The 12,432-nt window shown below is 41.2% G+C and overlaps 1 long non-coding RNA gene across 1 annotated transcript in view; it reads right to left on the reverse strand.

The window, feature by feature from the left end:
- Positions 1-922: 922 nt before the first annotated feature.
- Positions 923-12,432, reverse strand: part of LOC120243732 — a 55,044-nt gene continuing 43,534 nt past the window's right edge. Inside the window, exons 3-5 of the long non-coding RNA XR_005531381.1 lie at positions 1,833-1,949; positions 1,462-1,640; positions 923-1,001 (exon numbers count right to left, since the gene is read on the reverse strand). This is a non-coding gene — a long non-coding RNA (uncharacterized LOC120243732). The remainder of the gene's footprint in view (positions 1,002-1,461; positions 1,641-1,832; positions 1,950-12,432) is intronic.

Raw genomic sequence — 12,432 nt, forward strand, 5'->3', positions numbered from 1 at the left:
TTTCCAAATCGGTGTTAATCAAGTATTTCAAAACAGTCTGTTCTCTTAAGTAGGTTTCACAGGCCTCCGAGCATCTGTTTATCAATTTTCATAGCAAACCCTCCCTTTATAGCTAGACTAAGGATGAAGTTTAGGACAAAATAGGATTATCTGGTAAGTTTCTAATAAAGGGTGCCTTGCTATACATCCTATGAAAACAGTTTTGTTTTGTTTTTATATTTTGCACTTACAAAGATTTCTTTCCAATTACACCTTATGGTAACTTTTAGGAATAAGAGTGCTACTTCTGAATGATTCTAAATGGACTGGGGAATTGAAGAGGCAGAACTGAACTGATAGCAACATGCATTCCCATAGAAAGCACTTGACTGATATTCCAAGAACAAGTGTCTATTATTTAAAGGCAGCTGAAAGAGAAGAAAGACCCTTTCAGTGATATCATGTAGATAGCGGCATGCTTGGTACCTTCTAGGCCTACTTCTGTCACTTCTCAGTCTGTGAACCACATCTGTCTATGAAATCTTGGGAGATGATGGTGAAAGAGCTGTTTCTAAACACATACATCATCCCCCTTTGAAAGGAGTCGACCACGGTGCCTGGGTGGCTCAGTCAGTTAAGGGGCCGGCTCTTGGTTTGGGCTCGGGTCACGAACTCACAGTTCGTGAGTTTGCGCCCTGTGTTGGGCTCCATTCTGACAATGCAGAGCCTTCTTGGGATTTTCTCTCTCTCCCTCTCCCTCTCTCTCTCTCTCTCTCTCTCCCCCCCTCCCCTGTGCTTGCTCTCTATCTCAAAATAAATAAACTTAAAAAAATAATGCAGTCCACCACAAGGATGAGTGGTGCCCAGTAGACTGCTAACTCTACAAGGAGGCAGCTCACCTCCAACATTTCTGAATGCACAGATTTCTGCCTTCCCTGTCCTTTTCAGACAGATGCAACATTGCTGGCTTTGAAGATGGAGGGAGGGAACCACAAGCCAAGAAATGTGACAGTCTCTAGAAGCTGTAAAAGGCAAAGAAATGGGTTTCCCCTAGAACTGCCAGAAGGTGCTAACACCTTAATTGTAGCCTAATGAAACTTGCCTTGTATTTCTAAACCCAGAAATGTGAAAGTAGGTCTGTGTTTTTAAGCCATTAACTTTGCAGTAATTTGGAACAGCAGCCACAGAAAACAACCATAAGAAATAAGGAGGGGGAGCCTGGGTGGCTCAGTTGGTTAAGTATCTGGCTCTTGATCTTGGCTCAGGTTGTGATCTCACAGTTCATGAGATCAAGCCCCACATTGGGCACTGAGCTGACAGCGCAAAGCCTGCTTGGGATTCTTTCTCTCCTTCTCTGTCTCTCTCTGTCTCTCTCTCTCTCTACCCCTCTTGTGCTCATGCTGACTCTCTCTCTCTCTCTCTGTCCCAAAATAAGTAAATAAACTTAAAAATAAAAGAAGAAAGGAGAAATGGAGTGCTCACCAAGTGCTGGCATTTTTAATCAGGTTATGCCCTTTCATCCTCACAGGGTGATGGGGCAGCAACCATCAGTCACCAAGGGCACTTCCCAACAAAGCAAGCAGAAGTCCTGAAGGACATGTGTCCCCTTGCAAGTTCCCAAAGGCAAATGCGGGCAGAATGACCCTCACGGAGACAATTTCCTGGTGATTAAAACCAGAGCAAGTTTCATTTCTTCAGGGACACCGCCACTGAAGCTCCGAAGGTTAAAAAAAAAAATTTAATGGTAACTTGTGGATAAGTTTATGACAATATATGAATTATGTGACATTTTTTAATATCTTTAACATTAAGGTTTTTACACAGAAAAAAGAAAATATTTCTGGGCTTCTTACAAGTTCATAGACTCTAGACTTGATCCAGAATATCTGAAGTCTCCAAAGATCAGAGCAGGATCTGGCTCTTTTTCAAATTGGTCCCAGGATCTCCTCCAAATGGCCTCAAAAATTGTCCTGCGAGGAAAACAAAGACCTGAGATTCTTTCTCCTGGGATTAGTAAATTCAGAGGCATTTATTGATCACCTAATATGTAAAAGATCCAGTAAACAATTACTAAAGGTCACTAGAAAAAGCCAGTATTAGAGGTGTGACCAGAATACAGCCCTCCAGAATTCCAGCCCAGGGCTGCTTGTCAAGAAATCTCTAAATGGCTCTATTTATTATTTATGTCTGCCTACCTCCTAAAAGGATTTGCAGAGGCAATTTTTTAATTAAACACTTTTTTCTAATCTCTTTCTAATCAGGTTTTATTGGCTGCATTTCAACCCTTTGTACTTAATCAACCTTGAATAGTAACGTGTATTGAGTCTGTATAAAAATAGGAATTAGCATTAAAATTAAAAGGTACATACATTTAGTACACATGTAATATGTATGGACATATTTGCATTTGTAAGGCTGCTGAAAGAAGCTAATGATAATGGTTCATTATGGGACTAATCAAAACTATTCTTTTGTTAACAATTACCTGTCAAATTTGCATAGCTGCCTTTTAAAAATTACATTCCAAAGCTGGCACAGTCCAGCCAAACAAAGTGAATATATAAAGAAGAGAAACACTCAATAAGTTCATATTTCAAAAGCACATCAACTTATCTGGAAACAAATACTTTGATGAAAGAATACAACTTGACTAATTAAAGTGTCACTACATCTAGTATAAGAGGCTGCAATGGTAAAAAGACATAGGTCTTGCTAATTCGAGGATACTGACAGTGCTCACACAGGAAGTATTATACATGCCACCGTCGTGTGCATGTGGACACATGTGCGTGTGTGAATTCCAGCAATTCTGTAACAGGGTCCCATCCCCATGTGATTATTACATTACTTTGGCTTGACCACCACCACGAGTTTTTCACCTTGGAATTGTATCAAGTTTCTCGGAAAGCACAATTAAATTTAAAGATAAATTTAAGAAAACATGTTTACTTGGCATTATTATCTGTATCTGGTGTGCTTGAGGCACTGATGTAAAAAATTAGTGACATTAGTAGGTGCACAGGCCCAGGCCTCAAGCTCTGAGAACATGGAATTGATAACTCCCTCTGGGATCCTGAAATGTCTTTGGGAACTCTGTGCTAAGATGTAAACATCACTAAAAACAAAAGGCATTTGAGGTGAATGGTCTGAATCCGAAGGACAGAATAGGCTCAATGTCTGGCTTTTCAACCCAGCCCCCACAGGGCAAAGACTGAATAGGGAGTAGACACCACTGGGTGTTATCTGTGTTTATAGACCCAGACCTCCCAGCTGAATTCAGCCACACCCACCCTTGTTTTAAACAGTCTGTTAAATTGGTCAAATTATCGGTTACCAGGGGATCATCTTCAAAGAAGTCACTTTAAACCTTTGAAATTCTCCTTAAACAATGTCTTTGAAATATTTGGAGAAATAACTTAAAAATTCTTTACGTGAAATTAATTATTTTCCAATCTCTTTGGCTGGCTCGTGCCCCATGTGGGTCCCAGCCTCTGCAACATGCTCACAAAGCCTTCCCAGGAGTCCTCAGGAGCCCCTTAGCTCTGCTGACACACACACCAGCCAGAGTCACAGTGCACCTGTTGGGTATGGCTTCTCTCGGTACCACAGCCAATGTGGCCAGGCAGTGTGGCTTCACCAGTGGGCATTGCCACGGCCTCCCACCCCCAAAGACTATGCCAATGTATGAATGTGTGTGAGGGGGTATCCTTCTATGCTTATTGTTACACTCCCTTTTAAAAAATACCAAAACCGGGGCGCCTGGGTGGCTTAGTTGGTTAAGCGTCCGACTTTCGCTTAGGTCATGATCTCGCGGTTCGTGGGTTCGAGCCCCGCGTCGGGCTCTGTGCTGACTGCCAGCTCAGAGCCTGGAGCCTGTTTCAGTCTGTGACTCCCTCTCTCTCTGACCCTCCCCTGCTCACGCTGTCTCTCTCTCTCTCTCCTAGAAATAAATTTTAAAAAATATATTTAAAAAATAAATAAATAAATAAATAAAAAATACCAAAACCTTCCTATGGAGATAACAAAGCAGTTCTCTCCACCCCTATGTTCAGAATTGACCCTCTCCAAAGTTCAGGCAAGAACAGAGGACAAATCTAGGTAATAGATGCCATGTTAAACTTAGAATCTCATGATAGCGTTGAATAAACATTTGTATGCTTTGGATTTGTAAATTAAGTGAATAAATCCTCTTTCATTATGATGATAGAGGCCTCACTGCTGGCTTAACATTTGTTTACCTGGCTTTTTCTTCCTGTAGAGTGGGTACTCTGCCAGGAGGGTCTAAGGTCCTCTATGCAAATAGACCTCTGCTGGTCAACCCACCAAACAACCAGACCTGTCCCCCAGCAGTGGACATAGTACAGCCTTTTGCTGGTCCCCCAAGTGCCCATTATACTTTTATTTTATTTTTCAGTGCTTCTTTTTAAGCTTATTTATTTTGAGAAAGAGAGAGAGAGAGCATAAGTGGGGTAGGGGCAGAGAGAGAGTGAGAGAGAATTCCAAGTAGGCTCCATATTGCAGTGCAGAGCCCAAATACCCATTATCCTTTAAATACATTATAAGATATAAATGCTAAGAACCAAGGGCTATCTTCAACCTCGGCTCTCTGCCTTCAAATAGCAGTGTGACAGATGAAGTCATTTCACTTCTTTATGCCCTCCTAACAAACAAATAGAGAGGCAGTAAATATTAAATTATATTTATGTAAGAGACCTAGCTCCTCAATAAATGTGGATCTCTAAATTTTCTCTATTACACTGTTAAGTTTTACATTTCATTAAGCATGAATTAAAATTGTGAACTACAAAAGCAATAAACTAATTGGCACGTACATCATAGCAAACCATGCTCTGACTATCACTGCTTAGGGTATTATAATAGTAAAGGTGAGCATCTAGTTCACTGATGGTAGAGAAGTAGAGCTTCTTGTTGGTGTTTTCAACTACATTTGACTTCTACCTTTTTGCATGTTCATGCATTTTAGCCTGGGTAAGTGTGGACACAAAATGATGGACTCAAAGAGAAGGAGACCAACCATTCACAAGCCACCAGAATACTGGAGAATAACAGATCTACATATACACAATAACTTCCACATCATAGAGTAGGAGAAACACCCACTTTCACTTGCTTAACATGTTTAGAAAATCATTAATAGATAATAACTAAATAATTACATTAATTGAACTAATTATTTGACTAAGGCTTCTATGTATAAGTAAAACAACCAAACCATAGATGACCCATTTCTACTAATGGTAGAAATATTTGCAAGTTGAAATTGCATCTCAGTTGATTGGTTACATCACACAGACACAGGCAAAACTTGTAGGAATATATTTTGGTGAATGAATGATTTGGGAAAATTCACTAAATGAAGAAGCAGAAGCAGCAAAGAGATGAAAAATCTTGACTTGACTATCCCTCGAAGTCAATAGAATCACACCTGTTAGGGCAGGATGGATAACACAGCCAACATCTACCCACCGGGCTGTGTATTTCAGTACTTCACCAGGAGTTCTGGAGAGACTCAAAAGAAATGTGCCTGTCAGTTCCTATCCCTCGAATTACAGATAGGCAGCCCAGGTGAAGAGCCACTATTCTCTATTCTAAAAGGTACTTGTTGGTTTTATTATCATAATAAATGAAGCATAATTAAGAGAATGGTGTCTTTATGTGACATTTCTTCTGTATCACAAGTATCTTTAGGACAAGCATTATGTCATCTATACCCCCCAACCCATGCAGGCCCAAGATTCCTTCCCTACACCACAGTAAATGATTTTTTTAAAAATTGTGAATGAAAGTATTTAACTATTTAAATAATATCAAGAATCTCAAAAGATCACTGTTTGCTGAAAAGTAGCTTCTGATGCCCAATGCCACCCAGGGACCACCAACTACAGATGCTCTTGGATACACACATTTCATGTAGGGCTCATCACTTGGCATCAGGCTTGGCTCCAAGCCTCACACTGGCAAAGAGGTCAAAGTGGACTAGTGGCATTACCTCCAAATGACATTAGATTGCCAATCCTGAAAAACTCTGGGACATATCACGTATTTTGACATACTTCATTTTCTAATACACTCACACCTCAGAAAATGGTGGTGGGTCCCATGATGTCTAAGAGGCAACAGTCTCATGCATCTGGACCTAAACTCGCTCACGCCAGGATCGGCAGGATGGAGGGGTATCTGTTTAGCAGACTCATGTTGCTTGTCCTTGTCAGTTTGGGAAACAGTGTAGGACCCACAGGTGCACGTGGGACTGCACTTTTGAACAGCAAATGCTAACGGGAGTGGAAGTGCAGGAACGCTATCCATAATCCGACGGAAATGCTCTGCTTTCAATATTCCTTTTGAAAACCGTAACTTCTCTAGTAAGTTGGTCACACTCCAAGAGGAATTAAGCTTGAAAGATAACAGAACTTCAAAAGCCAAGTTGAAAAGACCAGACCTGGGGCTGTGAAGTGCATTCAGAAGAGAGAAGGGTTTTAGCTCAGCTTTCAAAGCATGTTCTCCCTCCTCTTTGAAAGTTTCTGACACTTTCAGAAGTGCTAAAGATTTTCCCACCCATGACATCTTTCATCAGAAAACCATGAAATAACAAAAATCTCTTTCTAGGCAGAGCGGGGGGTGGGGGCGGTGGGGGGTGGGGGGTGGGGAATGTGAAAGTCAGAGCCAGGTAAAGTCAGTTGCCTCTAGTTTTGCTAATTTTGTTGTTGTTGTTGTTCTACTTATTCTTGAGCATAACAGCAATCTCCAAGAAAGCTACGTGGGCCTTGCTTATCTCATTGCAAAGATGCACATTCTATTGCGAATGGAACCAAGGTCCCAAATGTGGTTCCCAACAGTAAGCAGAGGGCATGCAGTTGGGTGCCAGAAATGTGTCTCCGTGACCCATTGGCCAGTGATTGCCAAACAAACAAACAACAACAACAACAAAACCCAAAGGGAAAAAAACAAAATCCACAGAGTCCAAGCTCTGTGCTGGTCACAAGGAACATAGCAGTACACAGGTGAAGCTTCCTACTCATAGCAGATGTGTGCCAGGTTCAGTACGGGCAAATGAACAAGGTAATGTCCAATGCAGTGTGCCTACCCTCAAGGACCTCCCTTCCTTGAACCCCTTGACATGGTAATTGCTTTTATACATCCCATTTATACCCTGATAAACATTGTCACTTTTTTTAAGTTTATTTATTTTGAGAGAGAAAGACAGAGAAAGCAGAGTAGGGGCGGGGAGAGAGAGAGAATCCAAAGCAGGCTCCGCACTGATAGTGGGGCTCAATCCCATTAACTCTGAGATCATGACCTGAGCCAAAATCAAGAGGTGATGCTTCACCACCTGAGCCACCCAGGCGCCCCCACATCATCACTTCTGAGCAAAATATTTTCAGTGTCTATATCCCCCCTATCATGGATAGTAAGTGCATTGACGGCATCATTTATAATTTATTTGCATTCATATCCCCAACACTAAGAACAGGGACCCCGAAAATCCAAAACCACCACCACTGGTGACAACGCAGATGTGTGTGGCCCTGAACAAAAGTGCTAATAAATTTCTCCTCAAAACATCACATGGAGGAGGGCACTTGTGGGGATGAGCACTGGATGTTATATGGAAACCAACTTGACGATACACTATTTAAGAAAAAACAAAATAAAATAAAAACAAAAACCAATGTCACAGAGGTTTCAGAAAAACATTTCTTCTGGGATATTTTAGTTAGTATCTATGCGCCAATATTCAGGAGTGATATAGGTATGTTATTCTCTTTCTTTGTACTGTCCTGATCTGGCTTATGTACCACTGTTAAATGTTAAACTTGTTTCATAAGAGGAATTAGAGAATTCTCCTCCCTCTTCAGTGTTTTAGAACAGGTGCCAGCACATCTTTCCATAATAGGTTGATAGGAAATGACAGTAAATATTTTAGGCTTTGCGGTCCACACGATCTCTGTTGCAACTCTTCAGCTTTCCCCAAAGCAGCCACAGACAATAAGGAAAGAAGTGGCTGTGACCATGTGTGACCATCCAGTTGAACTTCATATATAAAAATAGGTGGCAGTGAGCCAGGTTTGATCTGTGGGCCTTGGTTTATTGACACCTGATCAGGAATAATTTGTAGAGCATGTGAACCACATGGTCTTTGAAAGTTTGGTAGAAATGCCCCTGTGCCCAATCTCAGTGGAAAAAACTCAGGTGTTTCCCCCATTAAATAAGATCGTAAGACTTTGCAGATCCGTCTTCTATTTTCCCTGCCCCAGTTCTGGGATGACCCCCTTGTCCAAGGAGCCAGCGTCAAGCTCTCTTATTTAGATAGGCTTTATAGTATATTTTAACGTCTGGTAGAGCTGCTTTCTCTTTGCAGTTTGACTCTTTTCATATTTCGTCACAGGATCTCCCTGGCCTCAACCAACTACAGGAAGACAGGGAAGCCTAGCAGGATACATGACCCAGAGGCCAACTTGCCCACAGGGACAGGGGCTGGGAGGAGGAAGCTCTGTGCAGCAGGCCATACGTGGGAGCTAGCGTGAGTGTGGCACTATTATGACCATGGGTCCTGGCACGCCTGGTCTGGGACGCTGAGGCTAACCGTGACGAAGGGCTCTGATGGCAGTGAATCCAGGTGCAAGTGAAATCCTGGGACTCACTCACGCTGGGTGGCCGCAGGTAGCCAGGGTCTGCTCCAGGCAGTGGAAGGTCGGCCTGGCAAGGACAAGGCAAAGTCCTAACCCAAGGGGCTCAGGGTCCCAAAACAGGAACACTGGCAGAGGCAGCGAGGGAGTGCCCCTTGGTAGCGCTGCCAAGTACTTGAGGAAGAGAGTGAGACCCCAGATGAGTCACCAGACTTGGACCTCAGGAGGGCAGAGCTGGACAAGGCCTAAGTGGGATTCTGGCTGAACCCCAAATGTCAGGCTAGGGCTCCTAAGTCCCTGTTACCCAACGGCCTCAGGACTTGAATGAGATTATGTCTCAGATTCCTTCCACTTCTAAAAGTCTAATTAATGAACCCATTCAAGAGCAATGAGGACTCATGTTTCAGCAGCTTGTTCTGTATGCCATGCATGCACTCTGCCAGATGCTTTACATGTTCTCTTCAGGAGGGCGGGGAGGGGGGAGCCCCGATGTGTAGCATTTACCAATATCTGTGGTACAAATACTCCCACCATGATTTCAACTTAGCACCAAGTAGTCATCGAATGCCGAGCTGGGAAGAGCCATGCAGTGGAACACTGTTCTATATTATTTCCATCCGACAGTTACAATAGATGGAAATAGCCTCAGGGCATAAACAGATAATAATAACATATAATAAAATGATTAGAAAGTGATATGCTTTGAGTATACATTACAGTTGTTTTAAATATAATTTATTTAGTTGTAAGTTAATGATGACTGTATTTAACAATTAGCTCTCAAAATTTCTGGTAATTTATCAATCAGTTCTTGAGAGCTGGCACAGGCTACCTCTAACACACTATGATTATTACTTAACTGCCTACCAGATACCATGATTGTCATGTGAGGCACATTGTTTCATTAATCCTCACTGTGATCTTCTGAAATAATTACTATTTTACTGATGAATAAAAGGATGTCAGAAAGGTTGAAAAACTTGCCTGGAATCACACACTTAAATTATGGTTTGTGTGTGACCTCCACCCTCCACATCCCTATATTCTATTATACCACACTGTCGCTCAAATTGCAAACATTTGATCTTAATGTGTTTTATTCTTTAAGAGAGTAGACTGTGTCCCATGTATGCCAAGTTCTGCTGAATTCAGCGAATCTGTGAACACGGATATGTGTGTAAGGTCATTGGCACTGAGTTAGTTTCCTTTCACAAAGTGCCATTAAGCCAGATAAGATGGCAGTGTTTGGGAGAGCTTAACCTGTGTAGTCTTCTAGAAAAGGATGGTAGTGCCCCAGCTACCGGGCAAGAAGTCTTTCCCAAAGCAGTGGGAATCACTTCCGGGCCTCCTCTCATTTTCCTTTCTTTTCCCTAAATTAATTCTAGCTCACAAAATTAACTCCTTTTTAATCCAGTCAGTGTCTTCCACAATGAACCTAAAGATGAGTATCCAATAACACCTAAACCACTGTCTTCAACTAATTCACAATATTTGCAATTCTGTTATTTTTTCTTCTTAAAACATGATGGCGTTTACTTTTTAATAAACAACATCACTGTAAAGTTACAATAGGAGCCCCCAGGAACAAAATAATTTTAAAACATAAATTCAATTATTTCCCACAACAGTCCTATGCAATAGGAACTATTATTATCCTAAGGTTATAGTAAACTGAAATACAGAGAGACCAATAATTTATCCAATGATATCTTACTGGGCTAAAGATAAACCCCGGATTCCCTAGGTTTTCAATCAAGGCCCTCCATAATCTGGCCCCTAAATGCCTTTTCCAAATTAGATCTCACTCCTGACAATAGTAATCATTGACAGTAGTACTCATTAGGACCTGCCATATATTCCGCTTTTTGCCTGTAAGCCTCAGTCTCACTACCGTTCCCACCCAAGATGCCCTCTTCCTTGCCTGTTACCTACGTGGATCCTCCCATCACAAAAAACACTGCTCTAGTGTTGGCTCTTCCACAGAGACATCTCTGACCACTCTCCCCAGTGATATCCACAACACACTCTTGCCAATAGTGCCTTGTAACTTCTCTTGACATATTGCCCTATATTGTCACTTAAATGTCTATATTAGTCTATATCAAAGTCTTACTCTCCCACTAGGATGCTAACTCTGTATAAATCATACTTCCACAGTGGCTAGCACTATTCTAAGTACACAATTATCCTCAATGCCTTTTTTTTTTTAAGTAAGCTCTAGACCCAACATGGGGCTTGAACTCACGACCCTAAGATCAATGCTCTACTGATTGAGCCAGCCTAGTGCACCCCCTCAGTGCTGTTTTCATCCATGTATTCTCTGGCTTATGCAGAGGTTACTCCTTTCATCAGAAACGCACTCTATTCTTGGACCCACACCTCATACATCTTCGGCACAAAAAATATTTAGAGGCCCAAAGGTTGCATCCATTCTGGTAAAAGGAACTGATGAGAATTATACATTAATCAGGATATTTGCTACTCCAAACTCATACTGTTTCTACTTTATTTGTATATACTATAACAAATAGAATATTAAAAAAAAACTTACCACTTTAAGCAAACTGGTTAACGTAACATAGGAAAAACTAACAGAGTAGGCAAGAAACAAGAAATTAAACAACTTTTCTTTTAGTAATGCACAAGACTAAGGGGAAGGCAGGTGTAAGAGAAGTAGAGCATTGGACTCTACCGGAGTTATTTTTTAATAGCTTCAAAGGTCCTCGGAGAAAGTTCCAAAAGTTAAAAAAAAGAAAAAAGGAATTTTAAATGGCAGATTAATTCAAAAGTTTGGAAGACTGTTGAGGACAGTAATGCATAGCTTTCTGAATGTATTTAAATGAGGTGGAAACTGACAAAATGGAATTGTTTCAGAAAACTTGCCCCAAGCAGGAAAAGAGCAGATGGGTGGAAGATGGGTGTGAACACACACATAGCTACTTAACTCCAGTTTGGAAATGGACCATTAGGCTAAGGATGAGAAAGAAAACGGAAAAAAAAAAGTTTAACTCAAAATGAAAGAAATAAACAAGCTAACTAACTTTCAATGTATTCTGCCTGATTTTATTTCAAACCGCTCTTTAGGGGATCAGAAGTACATCAGCTTTGGCGAGCAGGCAGTGGAAACCGTCTTTGCATCCCTCACAAGACTCATTTGCTCATAAAACAAGAGAATGAACAAGACTGCAGCATCAACACTTACTGACCACATGGTCAAGATTAGTGTTAACTCATTTTAAAAGGTCCTGATGGGCCGAATTTATAGCACAACACTTAAACAACAAGGTGATTTAATTGGAGTCACATCAGTAAAGAATTCAAAAGAAGTTCTTGAGAAATTGAAATTAGGTAATAATAATAAAGATCCAGGGATACTCTAGGTTCAGAAAATTGTAGATGGGCTGGTTTAACTTCTGTCCTAAGGAAAGTATTAGGCTTTATTTTTAGAAACCAATTAGGAATACTAATGGACGAAGCTTTCCCTTCGTTAAGGGGAACTAACCTGGTCGCAGAAAAATATGGCCACTCTCACTAACAGAGGTAATAAGAGATGTCATTTGAAGATAGCAGAGCCAAGGAAGACAAAAAGGAAAAGCCAACATCATAATTAGATTGCCAGGAAGAGTATGAGAGCATTTCACACTTGGAGTAAAAGGTCGGAAGGTCAAAGTCAGTGAACAGCTAGTGATGACAGTGTCAGCACTCAGTGTTAACCTTCCGATACAAGATAAAAAGATTCTGTAATCTCAGATTCTTAGGTGTGGGTGGCAGTACCTTACATGTGAACTTGTTATGTGCTGAGGAG

This window comes from Hyaena hyaena, unplaced genomic scaffold (genome assembly GCF_003009895.1).
Source record: "Hyaena hyaena isolate Hyena2069 unplaced genomic scaffold, ASM300989v1 scaffold_355, whole genome shotgun sequence".
Taxonomy (NCBI): Eukaryota; Metazoa; Chordata; class Mammalia; order Carnivora; family Hyaenidae; genus Hyaena; species Hyaena hyaena.